Here is a 22,139-nt window from a genome sequence, read left to right on the forward strand (position 1 = left end):
TGATGTTCCACAGAACTACATCCTAGGCAGTAGACCTGCCAGAAACTCAAAGAGCAGCATAAATAAGATGTATATATAGGGGCCTCCCCGGTGGTGCAGAGGGTTGAGCACAGCGCTGAGCTGAGAAGCTGTCCACAGCCTCTGCAGCGTGGGTTCGATTTCCGGCCAGCCAGGGAGATTCCCACATGGTGTGGCAGACCTCTCCTGTCTCTCCCGCTGCTCCCCTAGCAGTGCCCTTGGTCTGTTTGCCTGTTCTGGTCCCCGCTCTGTCTCTGATGAATTCTCTCACCCTCCCATGCTTCTGGCCCGTACCCAGCTATTGCATAAATAAAAAATAAATAAATAAATATTTTTTAAAAGATGTATATATAGACGGTTTTGAAAGCCTTAAAATAACCTGTATTTTCATCTCCTAAGCTTATAATTAGGTACCATATTTGTGTTGCTATTACAGGTATGTGCATCCTCTCCGAGAGCTTTTATCATGGTGACACATGCTCTGCAGTGAGCGAATAGCAAGGAAATAATGAATTGGAAGTGACAAGTGCTTTTAGCCAAAAGTCCAGGGGAATCATCATCTTGAAATTATACATATCAGAGGGAGCTGAAAAAAGAATGAAATGGCAAAAGTTCCAGTGTTAATCCAAAAATTAAGCTCAGGGGTTGTGTTAGGCCGAGTTAATTGAACCAGCATTGGTCTTCCTTTCATTTTGAATTAAAGTGTGTTCACAAAGAGAGGACATGCTGGAATATCCTCAGCTAGATTAGGGGAAACAAGACAGCTGGAATCAGCAACATAATCAAGAAATATTTGCTAAAGTGAAGTGGATTTATTGAGCAAGATAAATAGCTGTGGCTCCATCCCTGCAAGAGTTTACAAACCAGGACTGACAGCATTGATCTGAGGGCAAAGAAACCATCAAAAAAATATTGAGTGAGTGATGTTTGGTGAGGTATAGATCTGTTCTGTGTGTAAATGCAGTTTCCTTCTCCCTTCTGGAAAGTTAGAATTTAAGAAATATATAGTAACAGCAGTATCAGAAATAAGCTTATCACTATCATCATTGGAGCTATTTCTGAGCTATCAGCTAGTGCTAAATATGTTAAGGGCTTTTCGTGCATTGTCTTTTGATCCTCATAACACCACTAAAAGTTACTAGTGTGTCCATTTTAACATAGAGGGTTAAAGATAAAACCTTGTTGCGGTCTCGTAGTTAGTAATGGATGGATTTTAAAAAGTTCACACCAAAATCTATGTGTTGTTCATCCAAAATACCCACGTTAGGGCCTCCCCTGGTGGTGCAGCGGTTGAGCGCTGGGCTGCGAAGCTGTCTGCAGCCTCTGCAGCACCAGTTCGATCCCCAGCCATCTGCGAGGGTCCCACATGGCGCGGCAGAACTCTCCTGCCACTCCCACTGCTCCCCTCAGCAGTGTATTTCATCAGTCTTCCTGTTCTGTTCCCTGCTGCTCTGTCTCTGGTGAATTCTCTCACTCTCCAGCGCTTCTGACTGTACCCAGTGCTTGCATGAATAAATAAATAAATCTTTAAAAAAAGAAAAAGTCATGTTATTTGTTATCCTGGACAGTGAAAACTAGAGATGATTATATCACAAAACACAAAATAGCCATCAGCACATTTAATGATAAAAGTGCTATTTATAATTGCATAGGGAAGGATACTAGAGCATATATCTAACCCAGGTGGTAATCACTATTATATGAAAGTATTTAATGTGACTGAACTGTAGCTTCGAGAAGTGAAAAATAAAAATGTCACCTCTTTCTTAAAGCACCAATGACTGCAATGAACTTAACTGTCTTAATACATTTAACAAATGTTTATAATTAAAAAGAGACATTAAGCTAACATTAACTAATGAATTTCCAATTAATGTCCTTTAGATAAAGATAGAAATGCCAAATCTCAATTAAGAGCAGACATCATTTGTTTAGACTTTCTTGAAAGATAATGCATGTATAATATACCCTCAATGAAGAAGAATCCAGCCTCACTGGTGTAAACATGAAGACATAGCAGGAATGTTTATAAAATAAAATGAAAAAGGACTGACAGCTCATCAAAGCACTGAAATAAACTCCACTGGTCTATGGCACAGCATAGGAAAGGACCAGATTATTTTTTATTCAGGAGAAAATGAGGATAGACAATAATAAGACACTTATTCACTGAACTTTTTTTTAAAGATTTATTTATTTATACAAGAACCAGGGTACAGGTCAGATGCACGGGAGAGTGAGAGGATTCATCAGAGACGGAGTGGGGGACAGAACAGGAAGTCTGACTAAAATACACTGCTGAGGGGAGCAGCGAGCATGGCAGGAGAGGTCTGCCGCACCATGTGGGACTGTAGCTGGCCATCCAGAAACGAACTGACACTGCAGAGGCTGTGGACAGCTTCTCAGAGCTGTGCTCAACTGCCTGCGCCACCAGGGAAGGCCACTCACTGCCCATTATAGGTGATATTTTTTCCATTAAAATCACTTATTTAAGACTGTTGGAATAAGTAAAATTAGCCTATTTCAGGGATAGGGAAAGTGATTATTGCCAGAGAATAATTGATTTTACAAAGATCAGTCACTCAAGGTAGGCATGATATTTTTGTTAATTATTTTTCAGTTAGAGCTCAATGCTTTAAAATTGAAAGAGATGGACAAAGTCAAAGCAAACAGCTGTTTTTAGTTTGATGGGACTGTCCATCAGATGGAATTCTGGAATTTCTAGATGGTGGTCAAAATGGCGAGTTTTGCTAAATGACTTCTGTTTTGGACAAAATATGTCCATGAGAATCATGTGAAAATGTGATTACTTGTTCCATTATGGAACTTACCATACTATTTAGTGTAATATCAAAATCCATTGAATGGTGTGTGTGCTTTAAAAATTTCTACGCAATTTATGCTTGTATAACAACCATAATAATTAAAACACAAAACTGATAGCAGCCCTCCATCCCACCTGTGTCTATCCAGGTGTGTGTCTTCACTGACCATCTCCTTTTGCAAAATAGCAGAGGCAGTTTTCCTCCCAAGAATGCCCGCCTGTGACAACGCAACCTCTCTTTTAGCAAACCTGTCCCTTTTGGGGGCAGCTCTTTGTCTGCTTGTGTCTGTACAAGTGTCCTTTATTCTTTTGCTCCTTTTTTAAAATAAATCTGCCGGACCTCCCCGGTGGCGCAGCGGTTAAGCGCTGGGATGCGAAGCTGCCCGCAGCCTCTGCAGCGCTGGTTCGATCCCCGGCTGCTCCCCGGCCACCGATGGAGGGTCCCACATGGTGCGCAGACCTCTCCTGCCTCCCGCTGCTACCCTCAGCAGTGTACTTCGGTTCTTCTGCCTGCTCTGCTCCCCGCTCTGGCTCTGGTGAATTCTCTCACCCTCCCGCACTTCTGACTGTACCCTGTGCATGTATAAACAAACAAACAAATAAATAAAACATGCCTCCATAAAAAAATCTATTAAAAATAAAATAAAATAAATCTGCCTTTTTGTATTAAAAATAAAAAAAACCCACAAAACTATTCCATCACCCTCAAAATAGCAGTAATGGGGGGAAAAAACAGTAAGGAGATTTGCTCATTGAACTGAGCTTGTTCATCCTTGAAGCCAGTTCCTGTCCAAAATGATAATGGGATTTTAATTCTATTTTTTTATAGACCCGGGAATAGGTGACCTTGCTCAGGAACACCCCACCACTCATTTCTTTTCCCATCTTCCAGTTTCCTTGTTACTGTGCATTCCTACTACCCACTTCCGAAGCTGGACCAAGAAGCCTTTTATAAAGTCGCAGTTTGAGATTTTCTGTCATGAACAGTAGTTTCTTCAAACTTCTTTCCCAAATGACATGAAAAGTGTGTTGTTTTCAAACTGTACTTTTTTTTTTTTTTTTTACAGTGAGGTTATTGTCATCAGCAGTGATGACACAATCTTGTTTGGCCACTGCACCCATCTTTTTACAGAGTCACTCCAACACCTTGTTCCTTTATATATCCCTCAGAGCTACTGCTGCTCACCAGACACCTTTTCCTCCCAGCTGCTGAGTGATGGCGCGGTGGGTGTGAGAGGGGTGCAGATAAAAGAGATCAGAGACCAACATGGTGCTGTAGCTTCTGCATATTTAGTTTTTAAGAAGTTCTCAAAGTATCACTACCACTTTATATTTGTGTCTGTAATATATTAAAGATCCATGTTTTCCGTATCTTCACCAGAATTTGCTACCATTACTGTATTTTTAAATTTCAACTGTTCTAATAATAGTTGTGCAATGATACCTCAACAAGGTCTTATTATTCAATCCCTATTGTTCAGTGGTGTTGGATATAATTTGCTTATTCCCATCTGTCTGTATGTCCTCTTCAGTGAAATGGCTCTTTGTGCACTTTGTCTACATAATGTCTTTTTCTATTGTTGGCTTTTGAATTTTTTTTTTAACCATACAAAGGTCGATAACAGGCAACAGTATTTAGAAATGTGTTTGAGTAGTAAAACCCAAACAAAGCAAGAAAATGATCTTCATGCAAGTCAGAACAGTTGTAGGGGTGAGAAGGAGGAGGGTTGTCATCAGGAAGGTGTAAGAAGCTCCTGGGAGATGATCAATGCTCTTTTTCCTGATCTTAGCATTCTTTTTCTCAACATTGGTGTTTACATTGTAACAGTGTATGTTACAATATGCATACAATATGCAAAATATGCATTAAGCTATTTTAAAAATAATCATAAACACTAGAGTTATGAAGCATTTACTAACTGTCAGAGAGTATGCCAAATGCTTTACTGAATTCACTCAGTTATTTAACCCACTATCTTACCAGTGATCCCAAGAAAAAGGTTCTATTATTATTATAATTTATAAAGAGGCTGAGGCTTAGAGTGACTAAGTAGCTTCATTGAGGTAAAATGGCCAGTATGTGTCAAGACAAAGGATCATCAGCATCTTTCTGATTCCAGGGGTCATGCTCTAATTGTTACCTAGTACCAATACCATCCTTTTTGGAACAATAATAGTAAGAGCTTATTATTTCAGTTGTGATGGATATTTGGGAATCTGAGCCATTGTATAAAGATTGAGATGTATAATTATTTCATTAATATGCTTCAAGGACTATGAAAATGCTCTTTTAGAGATACGATCATTTTAATAATCTGTGATGATATAGTCAGTTGAACTCTGCCTCTTACAATTATAAAGGAATATAAGGAATCATATCCATGCTATTTCCTAGCATAATAAAAAGTATCATAAATACCTGTTATGATCACTTTATACAGAAATGTTGATGAGGGTGCAGAGGGAAGGTTTCCTTGAAAGTTGATAATGGTATTGGAGCTGGAAACTCCTGATGATATGTTTGCAGAAACATCTAACCATCCACTAGCCAACAATACTACTCTTGGACTGTGGCTGCTTTGTTTGGTAGACTAGACTTCTATCTCAAAAGAAAGAAAGAAAGAAATGTCAGAAAGAAAGAAATATCTGCTCATTGACAGTAGAACGCTGACTACTTCAAGCTATGCAGTTGTTACAGAAGTGTAGAAATGAATAAAACTTTACCTCTACCTTGAAAGCCTAGTGAAAAGATAGATTCTAAAGTATGATTATCATGAAATGTGAAACAAGTGACAAATAAGCTATGCACAGGGGGTCATCATAACACAGACAACTCCTAACTCAGACCTGAGAGATATATTCCTAACTCAGACCTTGAAATATTAACTAATACTGCTAGGATCTGAATATCAGTGTCTCAAAGTTTCCACCCCCTAATACATTGAAATTCCAATGCTAGGTAATAAAATTAGGAGGTGCAGCCTTTGAGTTGTGAACAAGCCATTAGGGTAGAACTTCCATGACTAGAAACGGTGCCTTTACAAAAGAGACCTAAGAAGAGGAGATCTCTTGTCGTCACACCTGGTAAGAATACAAGAAATAAGAAAAATACTGGATGGTCTCACTCATAGCAGGAATCTAGAAAACTTAAATAAGGGACCAGGAAAATGAATAACTATAAGAAAGTGAAAATCAAAATCAACAAAAAACTATGAACCAGAGACACTTTTAGGGGGGTGGGGGCGGGAGGGGAGGGATTGGGGTCAGAATGGGGGGGCTGCAATTGTATGGGGAATATAACAATAAAATTTATTATCTAATAAAAAAAAAAAGAATACAAGAAATCTGGGACCCAGAAGAGGACCCTCACCGGTCTCGCTGACACTCTGATCTCAGAAGTCCAATTTCCAGATCTGTGTGAAACAGATTTCTATTTTTATGTCATTCAATATGAGGTATTATTTATAACAGCCCAAAGAGACTAAAACAAATACTAATGCTGGGCCTCCCCAGTGGTGCAGCGGTTGAGCACTGGCCTGCGAAGCTGCCCGCAGCCTCTGCAATACCTGTTCGATCCCCGGCCGCCGGGCAAGGGTCCCATATGTATAAGAAACACACATATAATTTAATAATAAGCATTAGTATTTTTTTTTCGTTTTTTTTAAGATTTATTTATTTATTTATACAAGCACTGGGTACAGTCAGAAGCGTGGGAGGGTGAGAGAATCCACCAGAGCCAAAGCGGGGAACAGAACAGGCAGACCGACGAAATACACTGCTGAGGGGAGCAACAGGTGGCAGGAGAGGTCTGTGCGCCATATGGGACCCTTGCCCAGCTGGCCCTATTCCTTCTTAGAAACAACAAATTATCATTTTACAGATGTGCTTCCATTAAGCATTTCAGAAAGCACAAGAACTCTATAAACATTTTTTTCACATCTGGATAGTGTGATAAGAAAGGGAATAAAACCAGAACTACCACTGGGGAATAGATGGATTGCTTAAAACTTGTTCATTTTAACAACTAGACAGAAAAAAGAATTAAATCTTTCAAGAACTATCTACATTTAGTTTTGCATTCCAACAATTTGTGTGCACATAGCAATTATGCAATTCAGAAAAATATGCATTTAGAATTATTTGGCACCTTGTGGAAGTTGGAAATGAAAATAAAAGCACCAAAATAATAAAAAAACATAATCAATTTGGAGATATTTATCATCATTATGAAAACAAAGCAACAAAGTCACAGGTGCATATTACTATTGAAACATAAACTAAGTTTATTAAAAAGGCTAGAAATATCCTTTATAATAACCTACTGAAAATAAATCACATTTTTAATTCATTTACTCACCTTTCTCTTCCAAAATGTTCATGAGACATTCAAATAAGGAACAGTTTTATGCAACTCTTATTTTAAATATGTTATTCAACTTCCAATTTTAAATCTGCAGTAAAATTAACTTTGCATAAGAAATATATTTCTATATATCTAAGTAGCCTACATACATCTTTGCTGCTATTTACTTTGTTCTGTTAAATGTCAATTGAAAAATTTAGTAAATATGCTTTCTTTTTTTTTTTTAAAGTCTACTTTCTTTTTTTTAAGATTTATTTATTTATTTACACAAGCACTGGGTACAGTCAGAAGCGCGGGAGGGTGAGAGAATTCACCAGAGCCAGAGCGGGGAACAGAACAGGCAGAAGGACCGAAGTACACTGCTGAGGGGAGCAGCGGGCGGCAGGAGAGGTCTGCGCGCCATGTGGGACCCTCCTCTGGTGGCCGGGGAGCAGCCGGGGATCGAACCGGCGCCGCAAAGGCTGCGGGCAGCTTCGCAACCCAGCGCTCAACCGCTGCGCCACCGGGGAAGCCCCTAGTAAATATGCTTTCAATTATGAACATAAAATAGTTTGTAATGGCTTACTGTTACGTTTAATCATTACAGTAAGGTATCATTTAGTTTAAAAACAACTTATTTAGGTGTAATTTATATTGAGAATGTCAATGTCACTATAAAAAGTATATCATCAATGACTTTTGACAAAAGTACATAGCCGTGTAATACACTCAAAAACTGAAATATAAAAACAAGATTGCCCTTCAAAATGCCCCTTCACATCTCCTATTAGTCTCCTAACTTCAGTCACAGGTAACTACTGATACGTCACTATAGATTGGTTTTGCCACATTAGAACTGTGTATAAATGGAATCATATTACATGTCTTTTTGTGAGAATTCCTTTTTCTCAGGATAAATGAGTTTGAGATTCATTCATGTTATGACACGAATTTAGCTGTTACTGAGTAGTATGTCACTGAATACTCAGTTTATCTCCATTTGTTTACCCTGAATTTGTTTATTCACTCAGCTGCTGGACAGTTAGATTATTTCTAGGTTCTAGCTACAAAGAATAAAGCTACATTGAACATTCATGTGCAAGTCTTTGTGAAGCAAATATTTTTATTCCTTTGTATAAACATCTAGGAATGGTGATGCTAGATCAAAATATAAGTGTTTATTTAATCTGACAAGCAATTGTCCAGTGCTTTCTAATGAGATTGTGGCACCAGTGATATATGAGGATTCTGGCTGTTCCCCATCCTCTCCAACAGTTTCATGCTACTTAAGGTCAATCATTTTAATGTCTGTCATGATATCTCATAATGGTTTTCATTTGCATGACTAATGAAATTGAACAACTTATAATAGGCTCATTAGTCATTGCTATATCTTTGTTTTTAATTTTATTATAATTTTGGAGTTACATTTCTATAAAGTGTCTGTTGATTTTCTTACCTATTTTTATGTGTGCCTGGCACTATTATTGAGTTAAAAGGATTTGTTACATATTTGTGAAGACATTCTCTTACTCAATAGTTTTTCGTTTTCTTAATAAAGGATATCAAACAGGATTTTTTTTTTTAATAAAGTATAATTGAGGGCCTCCCCTGGTGGTGCAGGCAAGTGAGCGCAGCTCTGTGAAGCTGTCCTGTCTGCAGTCTCTGCAGTGTGGGTTTGATCCCGGCCGATGGGCAAGAACCCCGCATGGCATGGCAGACCTCTCCTGACTCTCCTGCTGCTCCCCTCAGTAGTTATTTCGTCAGTCTGCCTGTTCTGTTCTCTGCTCTGTCTCTGGTGAATCCTCTCACCCTCCCACACATCTGGCCTATACTCTGGTTCTTGTATGCATAAATACATCTTAAAATAAATAAATAAATAAATAAATGAATAAATAAATAAAATACATAAAGTATAATTAAGAAAATATTTCTGTGGCTCATGATTTAGGAACTGAGATCTAAGAAACTGACCAATTCAAGGTCACAGTGAGTGTCTGGTACATATTCTTCTACAAAATGTTTAGGTATAGATTTTATATTTACATATAAGGCCATGATCCATTTCAAGTTAATACTTGTGGAGGAGGCAATTTAATGGTTGAGGACCTTTTCCTACTATTTATTTTTGAATATTCAGTTGTTCCAGGACCAGCTATGAGAAGACAAATTTTACCCACTGAATAAATATTATAAGGTTTTTCAATAATCAATTGACTAGCTACCAGTGGAGTCAATTCCTGGCAGAACTTCTCAGAGTAAGACAACAATATAATTAGCAGAAATTAGGAAACAAACTATCCATCATTTAAGTCTCTAAAATTATCCTAGTAGCATATATGTTGATTTTTTTAATATTTATTTATTTTATATAAGAGCTGGGCTACAGGCCAAATGCATGGGAGGATGAGAGGATTCACCAGAGACAGAGCAGGGAAAGAACAGGCAGACTGACGAAATACACTGCTGAGGGGAGCAGTGGGCGAGACAGGAGAGGTCTGCCCCACTATGTGGGACACTGGCTGTCAGGCCGAGATTGAACCAGTGCTGCAGAGGCTGCAGACAGCTTCACAGTGAGGCGCTCAACTGCCTGTGCCACCAAGGGAGGCCCATATGTTGAATATTTTTTGAATGTTGGAATATCTCCTTTATCTTTGGGATAGTCCCATTATTTTGATTGTATAAATTCAATATTCAAGTCTTCTGTTCATTAAGGATGAGACTTGTAATGTCTGTTCCCTCGAATAAAATAAAATTTTTATTATATAAGTATTTGATATCATAAGTAACTTATCCTACAATGTCATTAGATCAAATTGCATCTAAATTTCTTTATCATTGTATTCTCTGTTGTCAGAAGTAGCAGAATAGAAACAAGAATAATTTTGTGCTTCCTTAAGTGTTATGCCTTTGGTCACAAAATGTTTTTGTTGGGTCTCCCTGGTGGCACAAAGAGATAAATCTCAGCATTATGAAGCAATCTGCAGCCACTGCAGCAGGAGTTTGATGCCCAGCCAGGGAGCTAACCCACATGGCACAGCAGACCTCTCCTGTCTCGCCCGCTGCTCCCCTCAGCAGTGTATTTCCGTCAGACTGCCAGTTCTGCTTCCCACTCCATCTCTGGTGAATCCTCTTACTCCCTCACACCTCTGGCCTATACCCCAGGTCTTGTAGCATAAATAAATAAATCTTTAAAAAAAAGTTTTTGTTTTGATTATTTCAAAATAAACTGTATTCCTTGGTCACATTTTCATGTGAATGAATGTACGAACATGTGAAAAATGAATTATTGTTGTACCTATTAATTGCTGTACCTATTAATTTTACTAACATCTAAACAGGAGCTCAGCTTATCTAATGCAGAAATATAATTTTTTTTGGTCTTGTAACTTTCTTTTTTAAAAAATACTTTATTTTTTTATTTTAACATTTATCATTTTAAAAAATTTTTAGACAATATTTGCTTCCCCCCATCCCCTCAGATTGAGTCCCCATAGAATTTCCTTTCCCAGGGTACCTGTGCACCATCACCACAGTCCCCTGTGCTCCTCCCTCCCTCCCTCTCACCCCTCACCCTCCTCCCCCCCTGCAGTATGTCTCTGGTTTATAATTGTCTGTTTTTGCTTTGTTGTGTTTTGTGCTGTTACTATATTTTTTACAATGATTTCTTTTTTTTTATTTTTATAAATTATATTTTCATATTCCCCATACAATTGTAACCCCCTTATTTTGACCCCAATCCCTCCCCTCCCCACACCCCACCCCCTAGAGAGTGTTTCTGATTAATAGTTGATTGTTGATTTTGATTTTCTTTTTTTTTTATTCTTTTTCTTTGAAAAAAATATTTATTTATTTATACAACCACAGGGTACAGTCAGAAACGTGGGAGGGCGAGACAATTCACCAGAGTCAGAGCCAGAGGAAGAACACGCAGAAGGACCAAAATACACTGCTGAGGGGAGCAGCGGGCGGCAGGAGAGGTCTGCGCACCATGTGGGACCCTCGCTGGCTGCCTGATCTAACTGGCACTGCAGAGGCTGCTGGCAGCCTCGTAGCCGAGCGCTCAACCACTGCACCACCAGGGGAGGCCCTGATTTTCATTTTCACTTTCTTATAGCTATTCATTTTCCCTGGTCCCTTATTTAAGTTTTCTAGATCCCTGCTATGAGTGAGACCATCCGGTATTTTTCTTTTTCTTTTTGGCTTATTTCGCTGAGCATGATCCCTTCCAGCGCCATCCATGTTGCTGCAAATTGCATGTGTTTATCTTTGTTGTAGCTGAGTAATATTCCATGGTGTATATGTACCACATCTTCTTGATCCAGTCATCTATTTTTGGGCATTTGGGTTGTATCCAAAGCTTAGCTATTGTAAATAGTGCTGCTATAAACATAGGGGTGCAGGTGCTCTTTGGAATTGATGTTTCTGTGTCCTTTGGGTAAATATCTAAGAGTGGAATTCCTGGATCATATGGAAGCTCTATGTTTAGTAGGTCCAGAAATCTCCACACAGCTCTCCATAGTGGTTGGACCAGTTTGTACTCCCACCAGCAGTGCAGAAGAGTTCCTTTTTCTCCACAACTTCGCCAACATTTGTTGTTGCTATTTTTTTTAATATGTGCCATTCTCACTGGTGTAATATGGTATCTCATTATAGTTTTGATTTGCATTTCCCTGATGACAAGTGATGTTGAACATTTTTTCATATCCCTGTTGGCCATTTGCATTATCTCTTCAGAGAAGTTTCTTTTTAGCTCTTCTGTCCATTTTTTTCACTGGATTATTTTCTTTGTTGTTGTTGAGTCTCTTTAGCTCTTTGTAGATTTTTGTGATCAGACCTTTATCATTAGAGTTGTGAGCAAAAATGTTCTCCCAGTCTGTGGGGATTCTCTTTGTTTTTGTTATTGTCTCTTTTGCTGTGCAGAAGTTCTTTCATTTGATGTAGTGCCAGCTGTTTATCTTCGCCTTCACTATCATTTCTTTGGGTGATGTGTCTGTAAAGACATCTTTGAGGTGCATATCATGTAGTGTTTCGCCTATATTTCCTTCTATGTATTTTATGGTTTCAGGTCATATGTCTAGTTCTTTAATCCATTTTGAGTTGGTTTTTGTGTATGGTGTAAGGCAGTAGTCAAGCTTCATTCCTTTGCATGTAGCAACCCAGTTTTCCCAGCACCTTTAATTGAACAAACTTTCTTTGCTCCAATGCATATTCTTTGCTCCTTTGTCAAAGATTAGTGACCATAAATCTGTGGGTTTATTTCTGGATTTTCTATTCTATTCCATTGGTCTGTGTGTCTGTTCTTGTTCCAATACCATGCAGTTTTGATGATTATGGCTTTGTAGTAGAGTTTGAAGTCTGGGAGTGTGATGCCTCCATTCCCTTCTTTTTTTTTTCAGGAGAGCTTTGGCTATTCGGGGTTTTTTGTGATTCCATATGAATTTCATCAATAATTGTTCTATTTCTTTGAAGAATGACATTGAAATTTTGATGAGAATAGCATTAAATCTGTAGATTGCTTTTGGTAGGATGGCCATTTTAATAATGTTTATTCTTCCAATCCATGAGCGGGGGATGTCTTTCCATTTTTTTGTGTCTTCTTCTATTTCTTTTAACAGTGTTTTATAGTTTTCTTTGTATAGGTCCTTTACCTCTTGTGTTAGATTTATTCCCAAGTATATGATTTTTTTTGTTTCGATAATAAAAGGGATTTTTTTTAATTTCTTCTTCTTCAGATTTATTGTTTGTGTATAGGAAGACTACTGACTTATGCGTGTTGATTTTGTATCCTGCCACTTTACTGAACTGATTGATGAGTTCAATTAGTTTTTCTGTGGAGTTTTTGGGGTTCCCTATGTATATTATCATATCATCTGCAAATAGTGATAGTTTGACTTCTTCTTTCCCTATTTGGATTCCTTGGATGTCTTTCTCTTGTCTCATTGCTCTGGCTAGGACTTCCAGTATTATATTGAAAAGCAGTGGTGAGAGTGGACATCCTTGTCTTGTTCCAGATCTTAATGGGAATATTCAGCTTTTCACCATTGAGAATGATACTGGCTGTTGGCTTGTCATATATGGCCTTTATGATGTTGAGGTATGTTCCTCAATATGTATCCTAGGAATTTCAAGGGCTTTTATCATGAATGGGTGTTGCACTTTGTCAAAAGCTTTCTCAGTATCTATTGATATTATCCTATGGTTTTTGTATTTCTTTTTCTTGATGTGTTGGATAACGTTGATTGATTTTTGGATGTTGAACCATCCTTGTGTCCCTGGAATGAATCCTACTTGGTCGTGGTGAATTATCTTACGGAAACATTGTTGGATTCTGATAGCTAAAATTTTATTGAGGATTTTTGCATCAGTGTTCATTAGGTAGATTTGTCTGTATTTTTCTTTTTTTGTGTTGTCCTTGTTCGGTTTTGGTATTAGTGTAATATTGGCTTCATAGAACTTGTTTGGTATTATCCATTCCTTCCAATTTTTTGAAGTTTGTGAAGGACAGGCACTAATTCATTTCTGAATGTTTGGTAGAATTCATTTGTAAATCCATCAGGTCCTGGGCTTTTGTTTTTGGGGAAGTTTTTGATTACCATTTCAATTTCGCTGCTTGTAATTGGTCTGTTTAGGTGTTATATTTCTTCTTTATCTAGCTTTGGGTGATTGCAGAGTTGTAGGAATTTGTCCATCTCCTCTAGATTGTTGAACTTGTTTCCATATAACTGTTCATAGTAGTTACTGATTGTTCTTTTGATTACTGCTGTGTCCGTTGTGATTTCTCCTCTTTCATTTATGATCCTGTTTATATGTGCTTTCTACCTTTTTTCCTTTGTGAGCCTGGCTAGGGGTTTGTCTGTTTTATTTATTTATTTTTTTTTTCGAAGAACTAGCTCTTGGTTTCATTGATCTTTTGGATTTTTTTTTTTAATTTTGATTTCATTTATTTCTGCTTTGGTTTTTATCATTTCTTTTCTTCCACTGGTTTTGGGTATTTTTTGTTGTTCTTTTTCTAGATCTTTGAGCTTCGAGATTAGTTTGTTTCTTTGAGTTCATTCTTGTTTCTTGATGTAAGCCTCTATCGCTATATATTTTCCTCTTATTACTGCTTTTGCTGCATCCCATACATTTAGGAAATTGGTGTCCTCCTTGTCATTCAATTCAATGAATTTTTTAACTTTTTCTTTGAACTCCTCCTTAGTCCAGTGGTCGTCCAGTAGTGTTGGTTTCAGTCTCCATGAGGTAGGAGAGTTCCTTGCCTTTTTTTTATGTTTTATTTCTATTTTGATGTCTTCATGGTCAGAAAAGATGGTTGGTATGATTTCAGTCTTGGTGTAACTGTTGATGTTTGTCTTGTGTCCCAGTATGTGATCGATCCTGGAGAATGATCCGTGTGCGCTTGAGAAAAATGTATACTCAGATTTTTTTGGGTTTAGTGTTCTATAGATGTCTGTTAAGCCCAAGCACTCTAGATCCTTATTTAGAGCTTTAGTGTCTTTACTTATTTTTTGTCTTGTTGATCTATCCATTGTTGATAGTGGTGTGTTGAAGTCTCCCACTACGTATGTGTTTTCTCTGATGTCTGTATTCAGAGATGCCAAAAGTTGTCTGATATATTTTGGTGCTCCTTCATTTGGTGAATATATGTTAATGAATGTTATTTATTCTTGAAGTATTGTCCCCTTCATCATAATGTAGTGACGGTTGGGGTTTCTTTTTATCTTTTTGAGTTTGAAATCTGTTTTATCTGATATAAGTATAGCTGTTCCTGCTTTCCTTTTTGGTCCATTTGCTTGTGGAATTGTTTTCCATCCTATAACTTTGAGTCTATTTTTATCTTTTGCAGCTAAATGTGTTTCCTGGAGACAGCAAAAGGTTGGGTTTTGTTTCTTAATCTAGCCTGGGACTCTTTGTCTTTTTATTGAAGAGTTTAGTTCATTTACATTTAGAGTTAATATTGATATGTTAGCATCTGTATTTGCCATTGTGTTTGTCTTTCCTTTGATTTTATTTATTTATTCTTTTAATAACTTTTTTTTTGCCTTCTTTTGTTGTTATTCGTCCCTTTGAGGTTATGGCTTTAGGACTCCTTGTAGTATTTTTTGGAGCGGGGGTTTAGTTGTAATGAAATTCCAGAGTTTCTGTTTGTCTGGGAAGGTCCTTATTCTTTCTTCATAGAGGAAGGAGAGCTTTGTGGGATAGAGTATTCTTGGTTGTCATCTATTTTCTTGGAGTCTGTTGACTATGTCCCTCCACTCTCTCCTTGCCCGTAGTGTTCCTTCGGAGAAGTCTGATGTCAGTCTGATTGGTTTTCCTTTGAATCTTATCTGTTTCTTCCCTCTTGTCCCCTTCATTATTTTTTCCTTGTCTTGGATTCTTGGGTGCTTTACTATTATGTGTCTTGCTGTATTTTTCCTTTTGTCATGGAAGTTTGGTGTTCTTTTTGCTTCTTGTATATCAATTTTCAGCTCCTTCTTCACATTTGGGAAGTTCTCTTCAATTATTTTCTTGAATATTTTCTCTGCTCCTACATCTCTTTCCTCTCCTTCTGAGACTCCTATAACTCTTATATTTCCTTTCTTCATGGAGTCAGATAGTTCCCAAAGTCTTTCTTTAGTCTTTTTCCTTCGTACTTCTCTTTCCTTTTCTGTTTTGGTTCTATTTATTTCTGTGTCTTCAAGAGTACTTATTCATTCTTCCATTTCATCTATTCTGCTTTCATTGCTTTTCCCAGAGTTCTTTAGCGCCTCCATTAATTCTTTGATCTCCTGCATTTCTTTTACTTCCCTCTTTAGGGACTCAATTTCATTCTTCTGATTGTTAATTATTTTTCCCTTATCATTGTTTTCCTTTATGACTTCTGTCAGTTTTTTTTTTTTTTTATAGAGGCATGCTTTATTTATTTGTTTTGCTGGTTTGTTTGTTTGTTTTGTTTATACATGCACTGGGTACAGTCAGAAGCGTGGGAGGGTGAGAGAATTCACCAGAGCCAGAGCGGGGAGCAGAGCAGGCAGAAGGACCGAAGTACACTGCTGAGGGGAGCAGCGGGCGGCAGGAGAGGTCTGCGCGCCATGTGGGACCCTCCTCCGGTGGCCGGGGAGCAGCCGGGGATCAAACCGGCGCCGCAGAGGCCGGGGGGCAGCTTCGCAACCCAGCGCTCAACCGCTGCGCCACCGGGGAGGCCCTCTGTCAGTTTTTTAATCACAGCAATTTTAAATTCTCTATCTGGAAGTCTCAGAAGTTCTTCCAAGTTACTGTTGTTGCAATCTGGTAGGTGGTTTTCTTTTTGTGGTGTGCTTTTTTCCTGAGGAGTTGCTGGGTTGCATGTTGTTCTTCTACTCCCTACTGTCTGTTTTCTAATTTGCCATATTCCTTGGGACACTGTGTTGCTGGTACTGGCTGGAATCTTGGGCAAACTTCCCAGCTCACCTCTGGCTCCTCTGGGAGGCTTCTGCCAGTTTCAAGCAGTCTCTACTGAGGAAAGGTCCCTGTTCTAAAATGCCGATGCTGGGACATGCTCCCCTGCATGCCCGGTCTGCCCAGGCAGTGGGTGCCGCTCCCCTCTAGCTCAGACTGCAGGCCAGAAGGGGTCTGGTGTGGGCGGACTTCCCAGCTCACCTCTGGCTGCTCCGGGAGCCTTCTGCCAGTTTCAAGCAGTCTCTACTGAAGAAATGTTCCTGTTCTAAAATTACACTGATTTCTTATTTGATTCCCCTATATTCCTGTTATAAGTGAAACCATCTGACAGTTTTCTTTTTATTTCTGGCTTACTTCACTGAGCATAATTCTTTCTAGTTCCATCCACGTTGCTGTGAATGGCATGAGTTTATTTTTTTTGATTGCTGAATAATATTCCATTGTGTATATATACCACATCTTTTTGATCCAGTCATCTATTTTTGGGCATTTAGGTTGTTTCCAGGTTTTACCTATTGTAAATAGTGCTCAAAAAAACATTGGTGTACAGGTGCTCTTTTGATTCAATGATTTTGTGTCCTTTGGGTAGATCACTAGTAGTGGAATTGCTGGATCATATAGTAGCTCCATTTTTAGTAGACTAACACAGAAATATTTTTGATACACATGCAACTTATAGGACTTTAATTTTATTTCTGAAGTAAAAGAATTCCCCTCCCATGGAAATTATATAGATACAAGTCTTTATTTTTTATGTGTGTGATTCTTTTTAATTATATAATTATATAATTATTTTATATAGAGAAATCATTTGATCTATTTACAGGATTTTTTGTTTGTTTGTTTTCATTTTCATTAGCCAAATATATTTCACAAAATAGTCAACATTTACTTGGATGGTTCAACACTGTAAATCTGCCATGACAGGAATTTTAAGACTAGGATCTCATTTTAACAGAATCATTTTACAATAAAAGATTAATCAGTTTTTTTTCTATTATATGAATGAATTTTCCATCAAATAAATAAATTTGACCAAATAATATGGTCAAATTTCCAACACATATCATTGTTTCTCCTCAAACCCATTATTTGCAGGTTTTATAAACCAAGACAATTAAAATTCACTTCCCCTCAAGCCTTCAACAACTTACTACATACCCTCAATTTTAGCTTTTTCTCTATTCTTCCACATTCTGGCACAACCAGACATTTTAATTTTAAGACAAAACTACTCTCCCTTTCCCTCTTATCTTCAGACACCACTAAAATTTTCAACAAATCATGAAGGTGGTTTCTTTTCAGTAGTCCAAAATACAAGGAGGCACTTTGTATGTTCAATAAAAGTCTTTAAATATTTGCACTAAGCACTTGGATGTATTTTATTCATTTAGTCAGTACGTATAATACTTTGAGGTAACATAAATTGAGACATAATTCCCAGAAATCACCCCAAAGCTAAAATTATTACAAAACTACACATTGTTTATCATGACAATAAGTATTATTTTATAATTCCATAAATATATTGGGTATCTAATATGAAGTTTTATGTCAGAAGCTAATTACATAACTGTGTAAAAGATAAATAACAGGAATTCTCCAGAAATTTACAGATGAACACATATTACTGGATTGGGTTCTATAGAATTTCTGAGATCTGAACACATAACATGATGACTGAAGTCTTAACAAATATCAAAGTTCATAAAAATGCATGATATTTGGTTCCTTCTAGGTAAATTGCATTTATTCCAAAGATGTATCTGTTGTTCTTCTTTTAAAAATCACATTAGAGTATATTTTTCACTCCTTTAAATCTCCTTTGGTCTCAAATTTCAACCATAGAAGATAAATTAGAATTTAAAAGTAATTGCCAAAATATAATTAGGGGAATATTTTTAGCTACAATAGGAAAGTAAATCATATTAAAGTTGAAATTGGGGCCCCCCTGGTGGCGCAGGCAGTTGAGTGCAGCGCTGTGAAGCTGTCTGCAGCCTCTGCAGCATGGGTTCAATCCCACCTGGCCTGGAAGAAAGCCACATGGCATGGCAGACCTCTCCTGTCTTGCCCGCTGCTCCCCTCAGCAGTGTATTTCAGTCAGTCTGCCTGTTCTGCTCCTCGCTCTGTCTCTGGTGAATCCTCTCACCCTCCCACACATAGGGCCTGTACCCTGGCTCTTGTATGCATGAATAAATAAATATTAAAAAAAAAGAAAGAAGGGAAAAAAAAGTTAGAATTGGCTGAATGATCATTCTTGCAATTGATATTCTAGTCTAGCTCTTTCTAGAGAGAACAATTTTAAGGTCATTGTACTCTTGAGTTCCCCACTAATGATCCATACTCTAGTTTAGGAAATTTTGTTTCCCCTTAGTTCAACTTGACATCTACAGGATAAATTAGTGTAATTTTATAAGCAACTTGCAGCTTCACAGAAAGTCATATTAATAGCATAATAACTTGTTGAATAAAATAACTGGAAATAATAATAGTAATATAATACACTACAGTAATGCAATAATAATAGTAATAAAATAAGAGGCAAAATGTGATCTTATAAAAATGCTAACAATGCTTACTAATGCCATTATGATAGTCATTTACTAATTAGCTCATGTAGCTATTAGTTTTCTAGACATTCTCCCTGTGACCTTTAACCAAATGGTAGCTGTCATGTTAAAGAGTGCTGATCTGGATTTAAACAAATTTATATTTGAATCCTTACTATACCATTCACTAATTGTGTGACATTGGATGCATTTTTACTTAATCTTTGCATGATTAGGTTTCCTTCTGTATTAAATAGGGGTCATAATTGTGCCAACACCATTGGGTTTTGTTGAATTAAATCAACATTATATATGAAGTATTTGAATGGTGTTTGCATCCTCCAGTCAAAGCTTAATCCACACACATTGGCTTTAGAGTCAGCTTCTCTCATCCATCTTGTCACTTCATTGCCCTTCTCCCTACAGAAAGTGTGTACCTTTTCCTTCAAGATAAATTATCTGTTATAAATATACCCACTGGCCTTCAGGTTGTTAATAATAATAATAATAATAACAACAACAACTCACATCTCATTTGAGTTAATGTCCCTCCTTCTCTAAGCATTTCAGTAGCAATTTTCCACACGTGGGTCACAATCATGTATCCACTTTTCTCACCTCCTAAACATATTCCTGCCCATCGAGCTTTGATTCTTATTACTAGTAATAACTGTGAAAATCCATGTCACCCTGTTTCTCCATATTGTCAAATTCATATGTCTCTTGCATCCCTTTTTCTAATCCCATAAACTTTCACTTATCAACACCCAGAACCCTTTGTATCTACAAGTCAGTTATTAACAAGATCCTCTACATTCTCAATTTTCTCTCTATAATTTCAGTCAACTAAACATGTTAATTAAACTTGATCGGTTACCTGGTGATTTTGATTCCTTTAGGTCTCATGACAATTGACTGTTTTGCTCTCTAAGACCCTCACCTCTGGACCTGGATAGGGTGAGGTGCCCTAGGTCCAGGGGGCCAGGACCACAAACTGCTTCCATGTCTGCATCTGGAAGATGGCAAGTGTCCTCATATGGTAAATGAAGATGTTCAAGCTTTTATCTGCGCTGCAGGACAAGACCTTGTATGGAGGAGGGGACCGCCCGCAAGGAACATCCCACTATCCCTGAGGCAGCAGACTCAGAGGGGAAAATTAGTCTTTCAGAGCTCACCCAATAGCAACACAAGGATAAAATTGATGAACTTGGACTAGTAATTCCACCAGAAGACAGGGGACTTTGGCAGGTTGATGTTCTATCATTTGTATACCCTGGGAGATGAAAATCAAGGGGTAGTAGTGGGCCTCATGGCCTAAAGCAGCCTGGAGTGGTAATGGCCCCTGTGGGCAGGTTAGAGTGGGGGCAAGGGTAGGCGTGAGAGCAGCTCGAGACTGGCTAAGGGAGGAAGCCCTTGCCAGGTTCTCCGCAACCATGCAGGAAAGGTATCAAAAGCCAACTTAGACAAGGCAAAGCTGGTTCCAAGTTCAGGAAGTCCTGAAAGATTGTTCAGCAGCTGAAAGGATGCTAAAGAAGACAAGTGAGCCTCCTAAAATCACCTGAGTGATGCCCTGTTCACTTTTGGATAAGGGTAAAGTGCTAAGGAAACTGTCCTGAGGGGAGGGGAAGGGAACATGGCTTGTGGTGCAGACCCCAGCCTGAGAGGGAACCAGCCAGAGACCACATGGGGAGCTTGTATCCATGGATCCCTGACCCATGTGCATGTGCAAAGGGTTGACCTTAGTTTAGGGGTCTGCTTGTCACACTGGTAGCTATGAATGATGAATGTTGAAGTGACAGCAGTGAGTAGTCCTGGGGATTGAGAATTACCCCTAAAAGCATATAAAGTGTGTTGCCAGTCTCAGAATGAGCGCATCCTGGGGGTGGATGTGGTGTGGGCTTGTGGCTGAGATCCCAGTCAGAGAAGGCCAGGAAGCCTGATGGCTCCCGTTGTGTGATGACAGATGCCATAAGTGAAGAGCGGTTCCCCCTCACATGAGCAGTGCCTTCAGTAGCAGACTTGATGGATCATCTGCTGCTGCTAATAATCTTGTCTTTTTGCACCTAGGTTGGTGCCCTGGCACCTTTAGTGGACTGGGATTAATTGTATTGTTTTATTCAGTTGCATTCTGTTTACTTTTATGAGTTATGGCTGTAGTGTTCTACATTCAGCAAGGGAATCTTGTGTGTAGGTTGTATGGTGAAAAACCCTGAGGGACTAAATTGTAGGGTAAATGAAGATGCTCGGGCTATTAAGTTGCTGGCCTCTGTGACTACTACCTGCTATGGGTTCCTATGATCTGACTACTATGGGCCACTCGTGGGCAACTGTGACCTATTTGCTGTCTGCAAAACACAGCAGAGCATTCCTTGACTTCCTACAGCATATAGAACATATCACGAGGCAGATCTGAGGACGCCTAGGCTGCTGTTGACCTGATTACGTAACTATCTTCCTGGTGGTCTCGGGATAACTTGCCTGTGATAATACAAAATACTTTGCTGACACAAATGTCTCTTGGCATATGGTCATGATTTCCCCTTAAAACTTTGTCCCCCATTCCAATCTCACCCTCCAGACCATTGTTGCATGATCAGCTTTTACTAGCTTGTGTGAATGATTTCAATAAATAGCTCAAGTAGCAGAGTCTTGCCTTGCAAACATGCTCCATGACTGCTGTGTCCCTCATGATGTTCCTGCAGCAAAGAGGCAACACAGTTCCTGTCTCAACAACCTCCAGCCTTGAATGCAGAAGACCCTTGAAAGTGTGGGTTGGGGTATGCATGCCTGATGGTGGACACCTGGAGTATGGTGTGGGCATGCATAAGTGGGCACACCTGAGCACGGAGGCTGAGCTATAAGGGCAGCGTCACACAGAAACAGTAACAGCGGGACAGCAGAATGGCTGTGGCCAAGAACAGCTACAAAGGGCAACAACTACAAGAAGATCCATGGCTACAGAGAGACAGGCCCCAAAGAGAATGCCCAA

The sequence above is a fragment of the Talpa europaea genome (assembly GCF_964194135.1).
Source record: "Talpa europaea genome assembly, chromosome: 12".
Classification (NCBI taxonomy): domain Eukaryota; kingdom Metazoa; phylum Chordata; class Mammalia; order Eulipotyphla; family Talpidae; genus Talpa; species Talpa europaea.